We start from the raw sequence: 20,833 nt of genomic DNA on the forward strand, positions 1-20,833 counted from the left end.
AGGTTTTCTTCCCCAAGACTTTCATTAACGTTTTTTTTGTTTGTTTTTGTTTTGTTTTTTATTTATTTATTTGACACAGAGAGATCACAAGTAGGCAGAGAGGCAGGCAGAGAGAGAGGGGGAAGCAGGCTCCCCGCTGAGCAGAGAGCCTGATGTGGGGCTCGATCCCAGGACCCTGAGATCACGACCTGAGCCTAAGGCAGAGGCTTAACCCACTGAGCCACCCAGGCGCCCCTCATTAACATTTTTAACAAACTTTTTAGAGTCCCCTATTGAGCTAGGACTCGCTGCTCCGGAATGCTTTCACTTGTGTGTTAGTGAAACTTTCTATAGTCTCCTCAAAGGCCCAGTCTTAACTCTACTTCATTCTCAGGTGACTGTTTTGCCCTTCTCAGTGAGAAGCTTGAGGCTACCTGATGGGTGAGCTCAATCTTCATCCACTAATAATCTGCCTCTGCCCACCGCCTCTCGTGTCAAGGACGCCTCTTCTCAGCAGTGGGTTTGCTCTGTTCCCCCCGGCCTCCTGCCATCCCAGACTGGGCAATCCTCCCCTGGACGCCTGCAGTGTTTCACGCACTCCTGGACTAGCTCTGCACACCCCGCCCCCTTAAAACAGCAGCGGGAGACAGAGCAGTGGTGGCAGCAAAGGGGGCAGCAAAGGGGATGACTATTGCCCTGCGTGCCTGCGGGAAGCGGCGGCAGGAATCTGTATTCCACCCTGCAGACCTGATCTCACCAAGGAATCTGGACCCCAGGAGCACCTGACAACATGGAGACACTTTCTGGTGGTCCCAACCCAGGGGGGGCAAGAAGAGGAGTTTCTACAATGCACAGGACAGCTCCCCGCCACAAGGAATTGTCAGGACCAAACTGTCAATACTGCTGAGGTTGAGAAACACTGCTCTCACCCACTGACCCACCCTGTCTGTCCTCCCCTCCCTTCCATCTCCTTACTGGTCATCCAAAAGCTTCAAGATTCTGCAATTTGGGGCCTCCTCACTCCACTGCTACTAAAACCTCTTTATCACATGTGTCCATGGACAAGAAATGCCAAATCCAGCAGCCTTTCCTTGTCCCCATCAGCTCTGAGTTTTGTAGAATTTTAAAATAGTGACCTGATTTCTCTGCTGAAATTTATTCTCACTGGACATTGATAAAGAACCACACGGTTGGGGCGCCTGGGTGGCTCAGTGGGTTAAGCCTCTGCCTTCGGCTCAGGTCATGATCTCAGGGTCCTGGGATCGAGTCCCGCATCGGGCTCTCCGCTTGGTGGGGAGCCTGCTTCACCCCACCCCCACTTGCCTCTCTGCCTACTTGTGATTTGTCGGTCAAATAAATAAACAAAATCTTTAAAAATAAATAAATAAAACCACACAGTTTTCTCTGGCTCTCTCTCCTCCTTCACACACCGTAGATGTGGAGGCATGTCAACTTTCTACACTTTCCTACTCTCATTCTTTCCCACAGCGCTGGTTTGCCACCCAAATTTCTCTCCAGCTGTCAAGTCTGTGCCCCGCCCCACATTTACAACTATTTCAATGTCTTTACCAGGAGGGCAGTGGACATTCTCAAACTTCAAAACTCAATTTTATGTTCCCCCCGTTTCCCCAAAGCAGCAGCAACTCCGAACTTATTTCCATGAAGGAAACCACTGGCGGCCCTAGTAATACCGTCACCCTTTGTCAGAACATTGCGTCGGTCTATGTCTCCCGCTCGGGGCCTACTGCAATTCCTGTAAGCACTGCACCAGCTCAGGCCTTCACGGGGTTATCTGGACACTTGCAGACATTCTTGTTACAGGCCGGCTGCCCTAGAACCGGCACTGCTCCCCGGATCTACCCAAAGAAACCATCTGAAAGCAAAAGTGATGCCACCCTCCTGCCCGAAAGTTCTGCTGTGTTTCTTCTTTTCACATCGGGAGTGAAGTGTGCACACGTGCGTGCCCCTATCGCCTAGGCTTTCCCTTTTAATCTTAAGCATTCTGGGAAGCACCCCTGCACCCCACCTGTCCTGTAAGGAGATATAAAACAGAAGCCCACAGAACTTCACGACCAAGGCCACACGGCTAGTAAGAACACCAGAACGACAACCGTCTCTTTTCCGCTCGGGATGACAGCTGCATGGGTGCACCACTGCGACGATGCTTCTAGCTGGCCAGCAAGGCTTCCAGGGTGAGGCACCTACGTGCTTCATGTCGACGATCTTTCCGTGCCCTGCTCTTTTGTCGTGGCCCGGCTTCTGTCTCCCCGCAGGGGCTCAAACACACAACGCTGAGATCCAGAGTCGAATGCTCTACCGACTGAGCCAGCCAGGCCCCCTCTTAGGCTGTATTCTTGTCCCTTCTTCTTCTTCTTTTTTTTTTTAAAGATTTTATTTATTCATTTGACAGAGAGAGATCACAAGCAGGCAGAGAGGCAGGCAGAGAGAGAGGAGGAAGCAGGCTCCCCGCTGAGCAGAGAGCCCGATGCGGGGCTCGATCCCAGGACCCTGAGATCATGACCTGAGCCGAAGGCAGCGGCTCAACCCACTGAGCCACCCAGGCACCCCTCCCTTCTTCTTCTTGTACCCCCTCTGCAGCCTACCTGTAGATGTCCATTCCCCAAGCACACTTCATCGGCCAGCAGCGCCGGCCTGTCCAGAATCCACCCCTCGTTCAGTCCAGTTTCCAAACTTCTTCCATTCTTCCCTCCAGCAAGACAGTCTTTCCTCCCCTCTGACTACACAAGACCTTATTCTGTTACTGTCTTGTGGCTTTAAAACAAAGAAACCAAACCTCTTTGAGCTGTTTCATGGTTATTTATGGACCTGTCGTATCCCTCTCATCAGAACACAAGGCTCCGCAAGACAAGGACGGTGCTTACTGGAGCTCAGATTCACTGAGGGCTTAAGACAGAAAGTCAGGCTGAAGAACAAGTATACGGACACTCTGTCTTTATCACCACTTTCTTTGGCTTAGTAACCAATGGAAGTGCGGCCCATCATTCTGGGCCTGTGGTATAGAAAAAAACCACACTCTTCCAGAGAACAGAGTCACGGAGCAGACACACACGCGCACGGAAGGGGAATGAGGGAGCTGGGGCTGGTGAGCATTAGAAACCGACCTCCCAACGCCAGGAGGGAGCGTTCGGCTCCCTACCTGCCCCCTCCCTAAAGCCACATGCACGCAGCCCGTCCGGTTCTCCTCAGGGCAGTTCTAGCTGTGGTGCGGCGTTCGGTGTCTCCATTATTTGGCACCTAGAAGGCTGCTCGTAGCTACTCTGTGCAACGTCCTAGGAGTAGTACTCGCCCTTTCTTGCACGATTTAGTGTCTGCACTTGAATTAAGTTACTTTCTTTTTTCCAATTACTCCTAACTAGAACCTTGTTTGTATGATCCTGCTTCACAAGGTCATATCAAAGATCGTCAGTGAAACACCTACGGAACACCTATTAAGGGGCAGGCGCTGCGCGAGGTGCCAGGGCTACAAGGACAAACAGGACCGCTGTCCTCAAGGATAGACGCGCTCGCACACTCTGAAGTCAAATATGAACCGCTGTGAGACAGCCACAGCTTGGCACACTGGCGGTCAGGAGACAATCGGTTAACAGTTTTACACTGGGGCGCCTAGGTGGCTCAGTGGGTTGGGCCTCTGCCTTCAGCTCAGGTCATGATCTCAGGGTCCTGGGATGGAGCCCCACATCGGGCTCTCTGCTCAGCGGGGAGCCTGCTTCCTCCTCTCTGCCTACTAGTGATCTGTCAAATAAACAAAATCTTAAAAAAAAAAAAAAGTTTTACACTTACAAGTGTGGCACCTGATGTACTAAATACACCACGTTTGATCAAAATTACGATGCTAGTACTTGTCAAAGTACCATTACTTTATGTACCACAAGGAAGGAAAAAACTTCAGTGAATTATGACACAACGCTGGAGCCATGCTGATCAAAATGCACCCGATCTCACAGCCAGAAAACGACAACTGAGAAGAGATTACACATGCTCCCACTAATGCCGACACTCGCCCGCGTTCCTGAAGCACGCAACAGACGGACAGCAGGTTACGCGGGAAGAAAGCAGCCCCAAGACTGTGGACCAAGCTGCAAGGTACCCCCGGGGACCCTGGCTCAGTACACTTCCACAGAGATGTCGAACACATGGTTTTCAAACTTTTATGTAGGTGAACATCTTCAAATAAAATCATTTGCAAAAAAAGAACTGCTCGGTGGTAGGGCCAGTAAGGGAAGAAGGGAAGGCAGAGCCCTGATCTCTCTCCATCCACCTTCCCTCCCGGGTGGGCCAGGAGGCTCCCACCTGGAACCCAGGGCAGAGCTAAACAGTCTGTAATTCCAAAATTACAGACTTTTTTTTTTTTTATGTATAACTACAGTGCTTCCCCCTGTACAGCCATTTTCCTTGTTTTGTCTCCTCCAGACTTGGAGGAGACGAAACTGGCTCAGCTGTCTCTTGACAAGAAGCCCTTTCTGGGTCTACAGTGAGTAATCTAGTTGTCCCTCGGTTTTGCATTTCTGCCACAGAGGGGAATATGCCTGAGAGTCTCAAATTTGCCTTAGAAATATTACACAAAGATTTTACTGCAACCAAATCAAGTCAGAAAACACAGAAAAGCACACCCACAAGCTGACTTGAGATCCTGGTTGTTGTTACTGGTGAATTAATAGGGACCGTAGCCACCAGCTGAGGTTTTTGTTGTTGTTTTATATTTTTACACGAGCGCACGGGAGAGCTCCAGATGAGGACATGTAAATGCATGTAAATCTCATTTCTACTCCCAAGAATGCCAGCCCTGTGAAGAGAGGGGCACTTTTCCTACGAACTGTGACAGTTATACTCTGTGGGGACTGCTTCGCTCCTGCTCCGTCAGACAGTCCTGAGGCCTCCAAGATTTTCTCGGCCAGACCCCAGAACAGACTACAAGACAGAAAAAGCCCGCTGATGCCATGATTACCTTGAAACTTGCAATCATCTTGTCGTAACACAATTTACATTGTTTCCAGCCATTCTCGGGCTGGTTCCGCTTCACCCCGAGTTTGCAGGGTAACCCCCTCCGGCTGAGCCCTGAAAGCCTTGCTACACCGCGCTGTGATGCTCTCTTCGCTCCTGTAATGCTGACGGGAGACAGAGGACAGGACCATCCTCCTCCTGACTGGCTGGGCAGGTCACTGGGGCAGTCAAGGCAGCTAAAAAACTAGTATAATTTCGGAATCAACGAAGAAACAGGCAGGTGCTTTTAGGGACACTAGTTGATCCTTGTAAGAATCCTTCAGAGAAGTGCTATTCTTAGTTCAGAGGAGAGGAAATGGAGGCTCAGAAATACTAACTCATCTGCTCCAGCTCTACCGTTTCCCCCAGCAGCCTGATCAGCCTACCCTCAAGTGGCAAATTTCAGCCCTCAGGAGAAGTGAGAGCCCGGGCTGGAGGCTTAGCTTCTTTGAGCGAGCATTCCAATCCATAAGAAGCTGGTCACAGGCCCTCTACGAAGTTGCTGTGGCGATTAAAGGGGGGCAGAAAACAGATTATCCAACACGGAGGGGCATGCAGTAGGTGGTCAGGAAGCATCAGTACCTCCTTACTGAGCGCTCAGCTAGCAGGCCCTGGAGTGACGGATCTGAACCCGGTCTGGACGGACCTGCAACCCTGGGCTCCCCACCATCTCCTGCAGCACCTGTTGGTGGCAGGGGCTGCTCTTTACAGGGACATCCCCGCTGTGGGGCTGCCACAGCAGGAAGCACCTGGGGTCATGTGAAGTCTATACAGAGCAAAGAGGCCTTCGGAAGAATTTCTACACAAATTCAAAGAATGTCCATTCCCAGCCCAGTGCTCTCCACCACACAGGGATTCTCTGGTGAAATGTTCTGAAGTCCCCCATTTGCCCACTTACCCCCCTTACTCCACAGAAGCTGCAGATCAGCCAAAGCCATTCTCCGGTGCCTGGGGAGATCCAGGCAATAGGTAGGGCACACTGCACAGCCCAGATTCTCACTGCCTTGCTCCTTTCAAAATAAGCACATTCCTCTCAAATGAAAGACAGTGACAACTGTGACATTCATTCCTTCAAAAAGTTAAAAAAAAAAAAATGGCACACTCAAATTGTTCATCCCATTTGTCTCAAAATGGACACTAACTGGGCCCTACATTTTACCTAACGGGAAAAAATATTTTACTTGCCATAACAAATCCCCACAAATTTATCTCATTGCACTGAATGTAGATGTCCCTGGAGCCTAAATCACAGGGTGATATGATGGCAAAGGCTGTTGTGGGGTGAGTGGATTCCCCTTTTATCACGGCCAGCTCAAGGCTAAGTTAGCTTCTACAAGCCCAAGGTTTTTCACCCGTTTAAAAAGTGGCAATAATATAGCTTTCTTACAGAGTTGTTTTAGGGATCAGAGATACACTTACTATTACATTTAGTTTCTGTTTCCTTCCACAAGCACGGGGTACACGCCCTAGTCACTTCCTCTTACAGCTGCCTTCATTAATGGTTTAACGATGTTCCGAATATTGAGCTATGTGTTTTCTGTGTGTCTCCTCATTTATTCCTTCAACTATGCCATGAAGAAAGACATCACCCCAATTTGCAGATGAGGAAACTGAAGGTGTGAGGTTCTTTAATGCCCTGCCTCACAGCATGGAGCCAGAATTAGAGCCAGTGCTCTAAACCACCACCCAAAACCACCTCTGCTATTTTGCACCAAAAAATGCAGACCAGTGAAGCCCATGAAGTATTTTTAACATATGCTCTTTGGGGGGTTAAGTTTTAGGGGTGCAGATTCTAGATTACTGTGCGTGACAGATACGAGGTTATACTCTGTGGCCCATAGCTTCCATGGTCATTTCTCTTTCCCCTTAGAGAGGCTACTTGGGCTAACTCAACGACTCCATGACTTCTGGAATACTTTGTTGCTCTGACAGCCATTCTGCCATTTTCTAGTCTCACCTTCTAGTCTCAAACTCTGCACTATTTTCAAGATCTTAAAAAAAGAAACGATTTTTAGTATCTTACCATGATACTAATTATATCTGCATAAGTATCTAACATACCAACATTCACACGACATGTAAAAATTAAAGTCAAATTTATACTAGTCTGACATCTAACATTTACTGATGTGATCAACCTATTCAGCTGTGGATTTTTTCTTTAAACTGATTCAGATTTAAGCCACCAACCTAATTCAGAGAACTCTCAAGAATTAATCTTCAGATGTAATGTTAAGTCTCATTTTCCCACCAAGGCAAAGTTCTTAAACCTTAACTGCATCTTAGAATCACCTGGAGAGCTTTTTAAAATCCTGATGTCCAGATCACACCTCACACCAATTAAATAAAAGCCTCTCGATGTGGCTCTTAGGCATCAGTAGTTTCTAAAGCTCTCTGGGAGATTCTAATGTGTAATTAGAATCCTGAGAGGATTCTAAGGTACAGCCAAAGTTGTAAAACACCACATTAAAGTATCCTACAGGTGCCAGTTCATGTTAACTAGAAAAGCACAGTCAAGGCTGACAAGTCTGCAATAAATACTGAAGTCCTGGATCCTCTAATTATGCAAGTCCTCGGAATTTAGCTTACAGAAATAATTTAACAGAAGGAAAAATGAAGCTCACAGCAGCATTCATTACTTAATTTCTGATTTTTTAAATGTTAAAACTAACCCTTAACATTGGGTACATGGCTTAAATCCTCAAGATAAAGTATTTTAGAGGGCCCCCAAGATAGTTACAAGACCACAGAAATAATAGATGAGAATAGGATAAAGTAAAAATATCGGAACACAAAAAAGAAAATCAGCCGCACCACTTAAAAAAAAAACAACACAGTGTGGGAGGTAATATCTAAAAATGAAATGAATCTGTCTTACTGGAGGCGGATTATCAGTAATATTATTATGTCTAACCTAATCGTTAAAAAAAAAAAATTCAATGCTAATTCTCCCTCCTTGCTATCATTCTTGCTTCTGGCCTAAATTGGAGGACAGATACAGTATAGTGCAGTGTATAGTATATACATACACTATATACTATATATATATATAGTATATATGAAATATATATAGTACATATGAAATATATATAGTACATATGAAATATATATAGTATATATGAAATATATATAGTATATATGAAATATATATAGTATATATGAAATATATATAGTATATATGAAATATATATATATATATAGTATATATATAGTATATATATGAAAGGTGTCACCAAGAGCTCTATGGCAGGGAACACAGAGCAATGAACCTGAGTCTACACTGTGACACAGTTACATCTAACTTAACCCCATGCCAACACCAGGCCAACACCAAATGGTGTTTCTTAGATGTTCCTCATCTAAGAAATAACACAAATGACTGATGCCCACTCACTAAGTGACGTGCTTTCTCTTTTTCCTACCCTTTCCCTCCCCAGATGACTGAGGCCATCTAAGTGAGGACACAGAGATTTCTATTAAAGTATTACTTGGATCTTTATTTCTATAAAGCTAGGTTGATCTCTCGCAGAACATACAATTGTCTATTTTATGACAGTTACTGACTTCATAACTACTTACTGTCCTCTGCCTACAAAGTGCACTTAACGAGAGGAGAAATACAGGCACATGAGAATTACCCTGAAAGAAAGCCATTATCACTGTGACTAACATCAAATTCCAGGCTGAGGAAAGAGACAGAAATGATTACAAAATAATCTGAAACTTGGAAAGAATAACAGAACTATCTGGATAAAATAATTTAGGACTGATGACAAAAAACAGATGAAGAAGAAAAGTCCAATATGCAACCACTAGAAAAGAGAGAACACATCTTTAAAAAGGCTGAGTTTCTTTAGCTTTCTCATGAAGCAAAGACACAGAACAAAAATCAAACAGCAAACCTAGATGTTCACCAGCTTAAATCATCTAATCACGATAGAGGGCAAGGAATGCATGCCCATTTCTCCCAGTCTTATTTCTGAAAAGCATTTGAAACTCAACATAAAATATTAAGACCTAAATATGATTCTGTAAGTCCAGGGTAATGGTAACCATTAAAAGCAGCTGATTAACAAGCTTCCAAAGGGGAAGCTGCCACAAGCCTATAGATAAGTGATTTGTTCTACTTACAAAAATTGGTAACTTTAATCACAACAAAGTCATCACTCTGTAAACTAGCTTTTTCCAGTTCAAGGGGAAAAAAAAAACCAAACACTCTTGCTCATTAGTCCAGGCTGGACTCTTCAGACCTGAAGTTCACTTGACTTTAATATAAGTTTACTGTCATTAAAATTTAAGAAAAGAACCAATACTTACTAAGTCCAATAAGCTTCTAATGAGCTCGTGTGTTTTTATATGATCCACTGCCCTGAGGCAGCATTTTTCCTAAGTCATTGTTGAAATGGATTCATCTTGTTTTGAAGCAGTTAAACAAATAACATATGTGAAAATAAAGCAACAACATCTCTTTCACACACTAGACGGGACTTTTTTTCAGGTCTCCCTTCTCTAGCGTGCTCCTTATGCAGCGACACAGAACATCGCTCCAATCTCCCTGCGCACAGCGCTGTACCATCAGTGGTCAGGTGGGTTCCAGGACGGCTGCTCAAACCACTGAAGGACCAGATTTTTTAAAAAAGAAAAAAAAAGTTCCAATTCATTACAGAAGCGAAAATTCTAAAAATTACTAGAAAAGTAAAATGCACAAGATACAAAACTGAAGCCCAAAGTTCTTGTTAGATTCAATCGATATAAAATGACTTGGTCAACTTAGCATACAAGTTTCTGAACACATTCTCTCCACGTCACACTGATCTCATCACAGATCAGTGACAAAGAACGGGCTGCTCAGCTGGGCCTGCCTCCTTGTGAGCAGCAGTGGGTTACAACAGAGAAGCCTGAAGACCGCCAGGAACCATGTTTCACATTCCTAACATCTACAGACCCCAGCAAGACAGGCAAGCAGGAGAAAGAAAAGTCATGGCACAGACAGGGACATGGAACACGGAACCAGCTACACACAGATGCTCTGGACCACGTGTCCTTTTCTCCCGAGGTACACCTCACAGAGGCCCGGGCAAAGCTGAACGCTTACTCAATACCAGTCAAGAGTATTTTCAAAGTTTAATTCCAGCTGGTGTTTATTATTATTTTTATTATAAAATCAAAAGCATCCAGGGGCACCTGATTGGCTCAGTGGATTAAAAGCCTCTGCCTTCAGCTCGGGTTATGATCTCAGGGTCCTCGGATCGAGCCCTGCATCGGGCTCTCTGCTCAGCAGGAAGCCTGCTTCCCCCTCTCTTTCTGCCTGCCTCTCTGCCTACTTGTGATCTCTCTGTCAAATAAATAAAATCTTTGAAAAAAAAAATCAAAAGCATCCAAATATCCACTTTAACAGCGAAGTCACAAAGAGCTTCCAGAATTAATTCACTGACACGAGTTCCCTGAACTAAATGTGAAATACTAGGAACTAATCACAGTACATAATAAAATAATACAGCATAAAGCAGGATTCAGTTTTTCAGAGCAATTTCACCATAAATACCATTTTTACTCTTCCCAGTGACAAGGGCCAGCGACCTGCATATAGATGAAGAACAGAAGCACAGATAAACGAACCAAAGTTTCACACAGCTAATGGCTGAACGAGGGTTAAAAGATCAATTTTTTTCAGACTTTATTTGAGAGAGCAAGCACGCACATGAGCACAGAGGGAGAGGGAGAAGCAGACTCCCTGCTTAGCAGGGAGCCCAATGAGGGGCTCGATCCCAGGACCCCCCAGACTACGACCTGAGACAAAGGCAGACACTTAATCGACTGAGCCACCCAAGCACACCTGAAAGATACATTTTTAAAATCTATTCCAAGTAATTTAGTATTAAACTTGCATGGATTAATGAGCTGTAAGAAAAGCTAAGAGTAAAATGCTTCTCTTAGATTACATTTAAAAAGGTGTTAAAGAGGTATTCTCATCTCTAACACTCTTTCTTAACTGACAAAATCATTTTCATATAAGCATACATTTTCTAAAAACACGCATGTAAATAAAATCTTAAAAGTATACACATAGACAAAAAGATACTACTTCTCAGTACACAAAAATGCATTAGGTTCTATATGGATACTTGTTTGCAAGTGTCCCTATAAGTATTTTTCCATTACTGATAAAATGTCTCCAAAAGCCCATCGAAAAAGATAATACTACAGATGGGATGACATTTTATCAAACACGAATCCCACCTGGAAACTGGTCTTCTCTACGTTGTACTTAAGTTCTTATTTCAAGACATTTCAAAATACCACATTTTCAGAACATGAATGACCTAGGTGATGGATTTATTCACTCAAACCTTCAACATCTATTCATGCTGTATCTACTATGTTCCTGAATGCTAGGAATAGACGAATGAGTAAATTAGGAGCCAACATTCCTACTATCACAGAGCTTCTATTAGAAAAGGGTATAGTTGGGGTGCCTGGGTGGCTCATCATTTGAGCATCTGCCTTCAGCTCAGGTCATGATTCCAGGGTCCTGGGATCGAGCCCCACATCGGGCTCTCTGCTCCGTGGGGAGTCTGCTTCTCCCTCTCCTTCCCATTCATGCTCTCTCTCACTATCTCTGTCTCTCTCAAATAAGTAAATATTTAAAAAAGAAAAGAAAAGAAAAGGGTATAGTTACAGTTAGAGATATGCTTTAAAAAAAATAATAATAAAAGCTGGTGCTTATGCCAGAAACTTCCTGTGGGTGGAGAAAGTGCATTCTTCAGACAGGTGGTCAGGAAAATCTCTGAGAAGGGACCAGTATGGAAGAGCCAGCAAATGGAGTTACTGGGACAGGACAGAACAGGCAAAGGGTACAGCAGAGCACAAGGATCCCGGGTAGAGAAAGCCACGGGAAGAAGGCGAACGTCAGGAAATGAGGTGTCAGAGTTGGACAGGGTTCGGATCTCATGGGGCTCTGCAGACCATGGTACCAACTAGGATTTTACTCCAAGTTGGGTGAGAAAATGTGAGGAAGAGGAGAACAAAGGTCAAACTACAAAAGAATAAAACACTATTATTAGTTTGGTATCAGATGAATATAACTTACTTATAATCCTCCAAACAACTTTGAGGCAGGGATCAGTGTATTTCCATTTTTCATGTGAGGAAACGACAGGCATAAGGAAAAATTTGTTCAAGTATATGGCCAGTAAGTGAAAAGGCCAGAATTTTACCCAGACCTAATTCTGAAACTTCTGTACCTCCTTCTACTGTCAAGTGTGAAAATGACCCTCTAACACTGTCAAACGATGACTACATTCCAATTGTACACACTGTTAAGTCTGATATGGTATTTATCAGAAGCTAAGTAGGTAGATTAGATTTTGTTACAAGTTTTTTAAGGACCCATAGCAAGAAAACCATACATTAAGAAGCCATTCCTCAGAGATGGGGTTACAGCATCCAAACAGAGGATCCACGGCTGGCCCCCAAACTCAAAGGTTTATGTACGTGGAACACCAAAATTCAACAATCACAGAGTGCATTTCAACTCATTTCAGCATGCCCACTGCTATGCCCCAATCAACAACCAGTCAGCCTCTCCTCTTCACCTTACCTAGCAGGATGCAACTTAAGCAAAAGGCTGGGCTGATGCTAACATACATGTAAAATCCTGTCAAATCGAGTGCAGAAAAAACCATTTTCCCGGTACTAACAACCCGAGTCATTCCTGGGGTTGGGGGGTGGGGGAGTTCAAAGATGCGTCTTCTTGAGATCAGCGAAGGCCAGGTCAAGTGCCAGAGAACCACCACTGAAGACCCACAACCCGTCAGTCTGGAAGCAGATACTCACTGGTGGCGGCTCGAACACCACGAATACCGCAAGCCCATCCTATCCGGGCCCCGGCGTCATACTGCAGCTTTAAGAGTAAAGCAGCCCTCCCCAAGGCGCGTTTTGCTGAGTCTCCCGGGACAGGAAATGCAGCATCTAGTTCCTGGTCTGAGGGCTGCTGCAATCTCGTCCCCGAAGCCACCTCACAGCCACCGTGCCGAGCCTTAGGGAGTCCTACGAGATCAAATGCAACTGCACAGAAATGCAGCAGGAGAGGCGAAATGCCAGAAAACGGGGGGGGGGGGGTATACAGGGGGTGACCGATGCCCCCACAATGGATAGGAGGCTACTATCTTAGGTGCTTGTAAGGAATGCACTGCTACACTAGTTCTCGTCCAGGCACATGATACTTGGTTCTTCTCTCCTTCCCTTTTTTTTCTTTAGACCTTATACTGTCACTCTGCCCTCAACTAATACAGAAAGAATGCAGAGGAAAGAGGGCACATAATTTGAGCAACAACCGTGTATTAGCAATTCTGCGATGTTAAATAACTCAAAACGAAACTTTTCTAAGGTAATGGCCAGAACATGCTGGAAAGTAAGACAGACTTGCTTCCATTCTTTACTCTGACGGTGCCACCTGTATCATCTTGGGTCAGTTACCGAATGTTCCCTGTGGCTCAGTTTCCTCATCTGTGAAGTGGGAATGCTGGATTTGCTGGGAGAGCCAACAAGCATGCATGTAAAGTGTCAACATGGTGTCTGGTCCTCCCACAGTGCTCAATAAATTGTGACTATATGGGATACTATAGGGCTTGTGTAATTCTAAGGAACAAAAAAGAAGACAGTTTTTGAATTATGTATTTTTAAAAAGGGCACAGAACCCTTGCTTGTGAGTTAACTGTCAGACAACTAAAATGACACCCACATCACCCTACGACTATTTACTCCCAAAAATCTAAGAGGAAATTAGGGCTCTTCCTCCTGGCTGTGTCAAGGCATTGTTAGCATTGTGCGTGAGGCTGACCAGGAAAAAAACATGTCAGAAGCTGGATGGTGTGTCAGAAGCTGGATGGTGGTGCAGAGAGGTCCTCTTTCCACACAGCTGAGTGGTCATCTTACTTCCAATGGGTCTTCCTCCCTAGCTCTCCAGGCAGAGGAACACGCCCAGTTTCTAAGAACTTCACAAGCATATTCCCATTTTATCCCAAGAGACCTAGGATGTACATGTTAGCATTTCCCATTGTACAGACGAGAAAAGTGAGGCTCCGAGGCGATACTCAATCAGGACACACCCATGTTCGACTCTCCCACGGTGAAGGCTGAACAGCCAGGTGCTTTGGTCCAATATCGATTTTGGCCAAAAGGATTATTTGACATCCTTAGTTTTTTCCTTAATAATCACTTTTATTTCTGTTAATAATACATGCACGTAAAATTTCCAAGTCATTCTTTCTGTAGGTATCCCCTTAAGGAAACCCTCAAAGTGACCAAATAAAAATCACATATAATGGTTATGAAAGGTTTATATGTTCGAGAGTGTGGAGGACTCGCCCATCAAGTCCATCCTCTAGGCTCCTATTTTCTTCCACCAGGATCCACAGTGAAGTCAGAAATGTTGTCAAGATCACGTGCTGTTGCCACAAAGAATCTGCTACCAGAGGTTAAGCTGTGTGACTACAGCTCTCTGAAGAAAAACACTGAAGCCTGAAGTTGTAGGGCACTCAGAGCAAACACAGGCTAGGGTCATTTGCATGCACAGAGCAAGAAGTACACACAAGGGAACACAAGACATATGGAAGAGCTTTGTTATTCCAACCAATGTGCAACACCAATCCATCTTCTTATAAAGTCCAAGACAGTGTAAAAGTTCAGAGGTTTTATAGTTATAAACTGAGGTTTTATAGTTATAAACTGCTTCAAATTATTATTATTATTATTATCATCCATGACTTAGCAGCTATGGTGATTACCTTTTGAAATGAGGAGAATATGTCCATCTCCAGAGTTGGAGAGAGAATAAAATATACAAGAATTTATGCAAAGTGCCTAGCACAAATACAATAAATGACAGCTGGTGCTATTGTTATATAAATACATATATTATTCTCAGAAAGTGCATTCTGCAATTTTCCAGCATGCGGCCACACAGGTCAACAACCCTGAGATTACCATTTGAATGGCTTTCTAAAAAAACTAGGAAATGTCAAAATTCTTAAAAAGCTTCCATTCCAAATTCACCGAAAAAGAAAAAAAGTCATTGAGAACCAAATCAATGAATCATCTAATTAAATGACCTAGTTTAGAAGACTGATAATGTTATCAAACATGCTTCCTCACAAAATCCTATCAAGAAGTTTAAAAACATCCTAAGGACAGGCTTGTGAACAGCAATTCACTCTCCAGATGGCCTTGGGCTGGCTATCTAGCCTCTAGAAACTTTCCCATTTCTAGAGGAATACGGACTATATTTACACCTCAGAGGATCTGCTGGAAGGTTCTAAATGAGAACACACTGAAGCACCAAAGTAGCAGGTACCCAGAAAATGGGTGTGCCCACCCCCACTTCTAATTTCCACTCAGTTCTACAACCTTATCTTCACCAGAACAGAGACCCAGATCACACAGTGAGAAAGGGGGATGGGTGAACGGACAAACATAAAGATGGACAGACAGATGGGACTTGAGCCAGAGAAATGTAAAGTTAATAAAAAAAAAAAAATCCCCATCTCTGGCTACTTTTTTGAAAGTAAGTTTGTACATTTGCCTCATTCTTTCTCCTCTTAAGCAAAAGCAAAGGCTGCAAACGTGCTTTGTGCTAGATGGGCTCCTGAGGACCCACTTGTCAAGAGGACGCCGAGAGGAGCCTGAAGAGGCAATCGCTGTGTCCACAGAAGGTCTTACTCAACAGCACCCGCTCCATTGTGCAATAAGTACACAGGAGTAGTCACTGTACCCTCTGACCCTGACCCCAGGCTTCAAGTGTAAAGTGTTAAAAGAAGGACTTGAGAATAGAATCGCTTTGAGAGGAGCCGATCTGCCGTACCAGATAAGAACAACCCCCCACCTAGTGCCTCGTGTCTGCCAGGCTGCGTCTGTGCTCTGCATGTGCACACACGTGTCCTCTGTACCTGGACAGGTCCTTGGACTTTGCCCTTGAGCCTGGTTCTGTTACTCTGTAGCCTTGTACTTCTAGCCACTCACTTTACCTCCACTTCCTCAGTTATAAAATAGGGATACAACACCTGACCTATCTACTCCGTAGGCTGTCAAGAGAACCAACGTAAAAAGACAGCTGGAGTGTAAACAACACTACGTTTAAAACCATCCGCTGGGTAACATGAATGAAAAGCAGAGGCTAGGACCAAAGAGAAAGCTGTTCACCCTTTGCAAATGAAGTGTTCATCATCCTGTGTCCCGGTGGCCTCTTCCTGAGTCTCTCCTCCAGTCAAGGTTTTGTACAGGGAAGATTGCGGGGAACAGAATTCCACGAATGTGTGTGTGACTGGAGCCCTATCACTTTCTATGAAGCCTCGGGCTAGTTGCCTTAGCTCTCTGAGCCTTCACACTTCGCCCACACAACACAAATAAGTACAAAAATAAGGCCGATTTCAGAAAGGTTGTCCCAAGACCGAAGTGAAATATTAGCCGTACTATTTCCGACCATGATGTCTAGTGCGCGGCAGGCCCTCATTAAATACAGAGATTTACTGAACTGGTACAGAAAATGACACGAGGACGGACACTGAAACGTGCTCTCTGGGCAAAGGAGGTACTTCAGCACTTTCATGTCAGCACTCCAGAGCCGACATTCGCTACAGGACTGCTCTTCCTGCAGGATGGCAGCGATGGCAACCCCCACTCGCGCATCTGGAGCTTCGTGCTCCGGTGGCGTCCCACCACAGCATGGAGAGAGAACCAAACTGATGGTTTTATAAGTGATATCTATTACCCGAGGGAATGAGTTCAAACTCTTTATCTAAAGCAGGGACAACCACACGCTGCCCGGAAATCCTTTCAAGATTTTGGCAAAATTTCTTTAAGGTATGAAAAATCGTTCTGGCTCTAGAAGTAATGGGAAATCAAGGAAAGGGCAGTAATGGACACCATTGATATCGGTCGCTGTGTTGGCACTCTAATGTACGTTCCTTCATTTATTTCTCGAAGCAACTCACACTGGAGACGGCCCTCTTGTTTCTCCCATGTTACAAACAGGGCTGGGGCTTCGGGAGCGAAGGGGATCACCCGGGAGCACAGTGTCACAGGGGTAGATCCTGGGTTCAAGACTCGCCCGCTCAGCACAAATTCTGCCAATCTCTCTACCAACTTCAATTCACAGAGACCGACAATAAATATCACAGAAAAGATACTCTAGGGAGATCCTCAACTGGAATTTGAATTTCACTGGTCCGTGAACTACCATCTTACTGATTACGCAACTACATGAGAAACTTCTCCACAGAGCACCTGAGAGTCTGACAGAGTAGACGCAGTCAGCTCACTCAGGTCTAACGGCATGCTGACACGGGCCAACCGGGTAGCGTCCAAGGGATGAGAAACTCGGGCGGGCAGGTGACTTCCCGCTTTCTTCCAAGTCACACAGGCTACTAAGTGGGGAAGCTTCGATTTTAGCTAAGCTCTTCGTCCCGAAGCAGGCCCACTAGACCATACTGTCCACTCTTCGAGCCACGGTACCTGTTGCCCTGTACCTGCTCTAAGCAATGACCATCATCTGTGTGACAAACAACCCCCGGTTCTCCACAGCACAAACATCAGGCACTTGGTTATAATTCCAGGAGGCAGGGATTTTTGTCCTTGTTTCTTTTTAAGCAGATAGAAAAACTGAGGCTGAGAGAGTCGAGTCCTGTGAAGTGTCCACAGTAACGTGGCTATAAATGGCAGAGTCAAACCACAAACTCCGGTTTGACTCCGAAGTCTGCACACATAACCATCAGCCACTACCTGGAACTGCCTCTTGGTCTCAGCTCTTTCCCTCGCCCAAAGGAGTGATCCAGGTCCCCAGACTGCTTGTGTGCTGTGTGTGGGATGTCTCAGAGCACCCGGCTCTCACAATGTCCTTTTGGAGACTCCAACACAACACCCATCTAATGTCACCTCCTAGCCTTAGCCCAACCAAGAGCCTCAAGACTTGGGTTCCCTCCCTCTTCTACCCATCACTAATTAGGGGACCTCAGGCAGGGGATATTCAACTAACTTCTTTTCAAAATGGGGGAGACAACTGTGCATCTACCTAAAAGCAAGGGGAGGTCTAAGCATGCTGGGTAAGATTTCTTCTCAGGCAAGACTGGGACATTTTGTTTAAGGTGAATTTTCCGATCACAAATACAACCATATTGATAATGCAAGATCAAAATATGAGCAGTGAGTCAAAAAAATTTCTTCTTTCCTGTCACGGAACTCAGTGGAAGTTAATAATAACAGATTACAGAAAAGGGAAGCTGTCAAAAACATCCTAACAATTACTGCTATCTGCTAGGATTTAGTATCAATTCAAGAGTTCTCAAAAGACGCGGGTCATATTTAGATTATCTTTCTACTTCCAAGGACAGCAGAATTGATTTTCACACAGAAGTGACTCCATTTATCAAAATGAATTATCTAACACGCCTTAGACACAAACACAAACAAAACTTGGACCCTAATGAGCACTGTCTTCTTCCCCTCCCTCCAAAATTTAAAAAAAAACTAAAACAACAACAACAACAACAACAACAACAAAAAAAAAAAAAACCACGGTAAGCAGCAAGGAATGAAAACAACAAATTTACTTTGGGAGACATAAAAAAGGACTGACATAAACTTGAATTTTCAATGAAGACTGGCAAGCAAATAGTTATTTTCTAAGGGCAAAAATGTATGTAACCCTACCTCAATTTCATATTAACGGAAAAGACAGAATAAAATGAAATGGGCCTCTAAGGAGAAATTTAATTTAAACAAGGGGAGAGGTAGGACACTCGAGTCTAAAGTTCTTAGTGAAGCATTAGACGGCGTCACCCACGGAACAACTCTCAGCTTTTCATAAACCACCCTGTAAGTTTCACCAGACAAACTCCTCGCTCAGAAACACGTGTGTAAACTTCTGCCTGGGACTGTAAAGGCCGCGGAGCCCATGCAGTCTGTTCTCGGTGTCCCTAGGAGCAGAAGGAGCTCTGAACAGCTTCTTAGGTGATCTGGCTTCTGGTTCTGGCTGGGCCACCTTGTCACCCTGATCCTGTCACCGCCTCTCTGGATCTCACTTTCCTCCTTATCCGTTAATGATGATCTCTCCTGACCTACAGTTGAAATTCTAGCAAAGTCTATTAACACCATGGTAAAATCGAGTGATGTAGTAAATCACCTCCTTCCCATTTTTTTAATTTGCTGATTTCAACGTCCTACTGTGGTCCCCCATTTGAAGATTTCTCAAGTTGGCTTTCCCTTCAAAAGGAGGTGAGTGGGGCGCCTGGGTGGCTCAGTGGGTTAAAGCCTCTGCTTTCGGCTCAGGTCGTGATCCTGGGGCCCTGGGATGGAGCCCCGCATCGGGCTCTCTGCTCAGCGGGGAGCCTGCTTCCTCCTCTCTCTCTCTCTGTCTGCCTCTCTGCCTACTTGTGATCTCTGTCAAATAAATAAATAAAATATTAAAAAAAAAAAAAAAAGGTGAGTGGCTTTCGCATATGAACAGAGCTCGTACTATAAAGAAAGCCAAAAAATCTTCTCCAAGAACAAACACCCTGGTTTCCTTAAAGCTGCGCCGCAGTCTTGTGACATCCTCACCAAGCATATAATAAAGCTGTTGTAATCACTCTATTTCCCCATTTGGATGGCAATCCTTAACCAACTCTGCTTCCCAGCAAAAACCCGGAGCTACAAGGTTACACTTAGAGGAAATGCTCTCGAAGGGCAGCATGGTTACATGCAGAGTTAACTGTTTCAACTTCTGGAACAGGCTTCTTATGAGAAAGCCCTGAGGCGAACAGCAGAAGGAATCGAATCACCGGCCAGATGGGAAGTACGAAGGAATGGAACCGATCACTCCTGGAATACTGTCGCAGTAGAGCTCAAGTATCCGGAGCTCATCTGAGACGAAGAGCGCCCCTCCTACTGTCAGTGTATCCCACACACCCATCAGAGAGCCTCTGAAAAGAACCTTTTGTCTGACTTGACTAGAAAAGTTATCAGCTAGGCAGGTGAAGGAAACAGACCAAAAAACCGACCTGTTTAAGTAACACTGGTAGCCTTACACGCTGAAATCTCTTCTCGTCCCCATCCAGACTCCCCACACTCCCCCATACAGCTACAAATGACAAAAAATAAAAAGCAACTAAATTAAGTCTAACAGGAGCAAAAGACTGGGAATTTGGGAATATCCACTTAACTTACAAGAGTCCCTCGATTAGCAAAGAACGTGAATCCCACAGGGTTTATTCTCGGTCAGATTATGTGGCTGAAAAGATGTGGTGACCATAAAATAATAAAAACTATGTATTAAGCAAGAGAAACTACAGCTGAAGTTTCTGCCTTTTATAAATATTCCAGGGAAAACAGTTGGCTTTTGTAATGTACTTCTTTCTCTATTTCTACAAGAAAAAAGGCCTCCTCCAATGTTTTAACTGACAACCTTCCTTCAAAAGACTCTCTGAAGAGTCAGAGTGTCCAGCCAAAGAGTGCAGACGCACAGGACTCCCTACCGCCCATCTCCAGGACAACTCGGTGGCTTTCTCCTGCTACTCATACGAAGAGACCACGGCTCTTGATTTTATTCACGGAAATTACATTCAGACCCAAACCCAGTGGTTCAGCATATTTTCTGCATGCAATGATTACATTCAGATATTTGTTTCTAATTAACTTAAGTCTTGAAGACATAACTGAGAAAATGTATGGCAGAGAAAAATCTTCTCTTGTACCAAGTCGGAATAAGCTACATACGTGGTCGGGGAATGCTGCCCCCACAGATGAGACCTCGTCTCAGGGTTCAGTGAAATATCAAGAGGCGAGAAGCAGGGAGGCAGGGAGAGAAGTTGGCAACAGGACT

General features: G+C 44.7%; 1 protein-coding gene across 5 annotated transcripts in view; it reads right to left on the reverse strand.

Moving 5' to 3' along the window:
- Positions 1-20,833, reverse strand: part of AKAP13 (A-kinase anchoring protein 13) — a 330,885-nt gene that overhangs the window by 163,847 nt on the left and 146,205 nt on the right. The gene's annotated exons all lie outside the window — the stretch shown is intronic.

This window comes from Lutra lutra, chromosome 7, assembly GCF_902655055.1.
Source record: "Lutra lutra chromosome 7, mLutLut1.2, whole genome shotgun sequence".
NCBI lineage: Eukaryota > Metazoa > Chordata > Mammalia > Carnivora > Mustelidae > Lutra > Lutra lutra.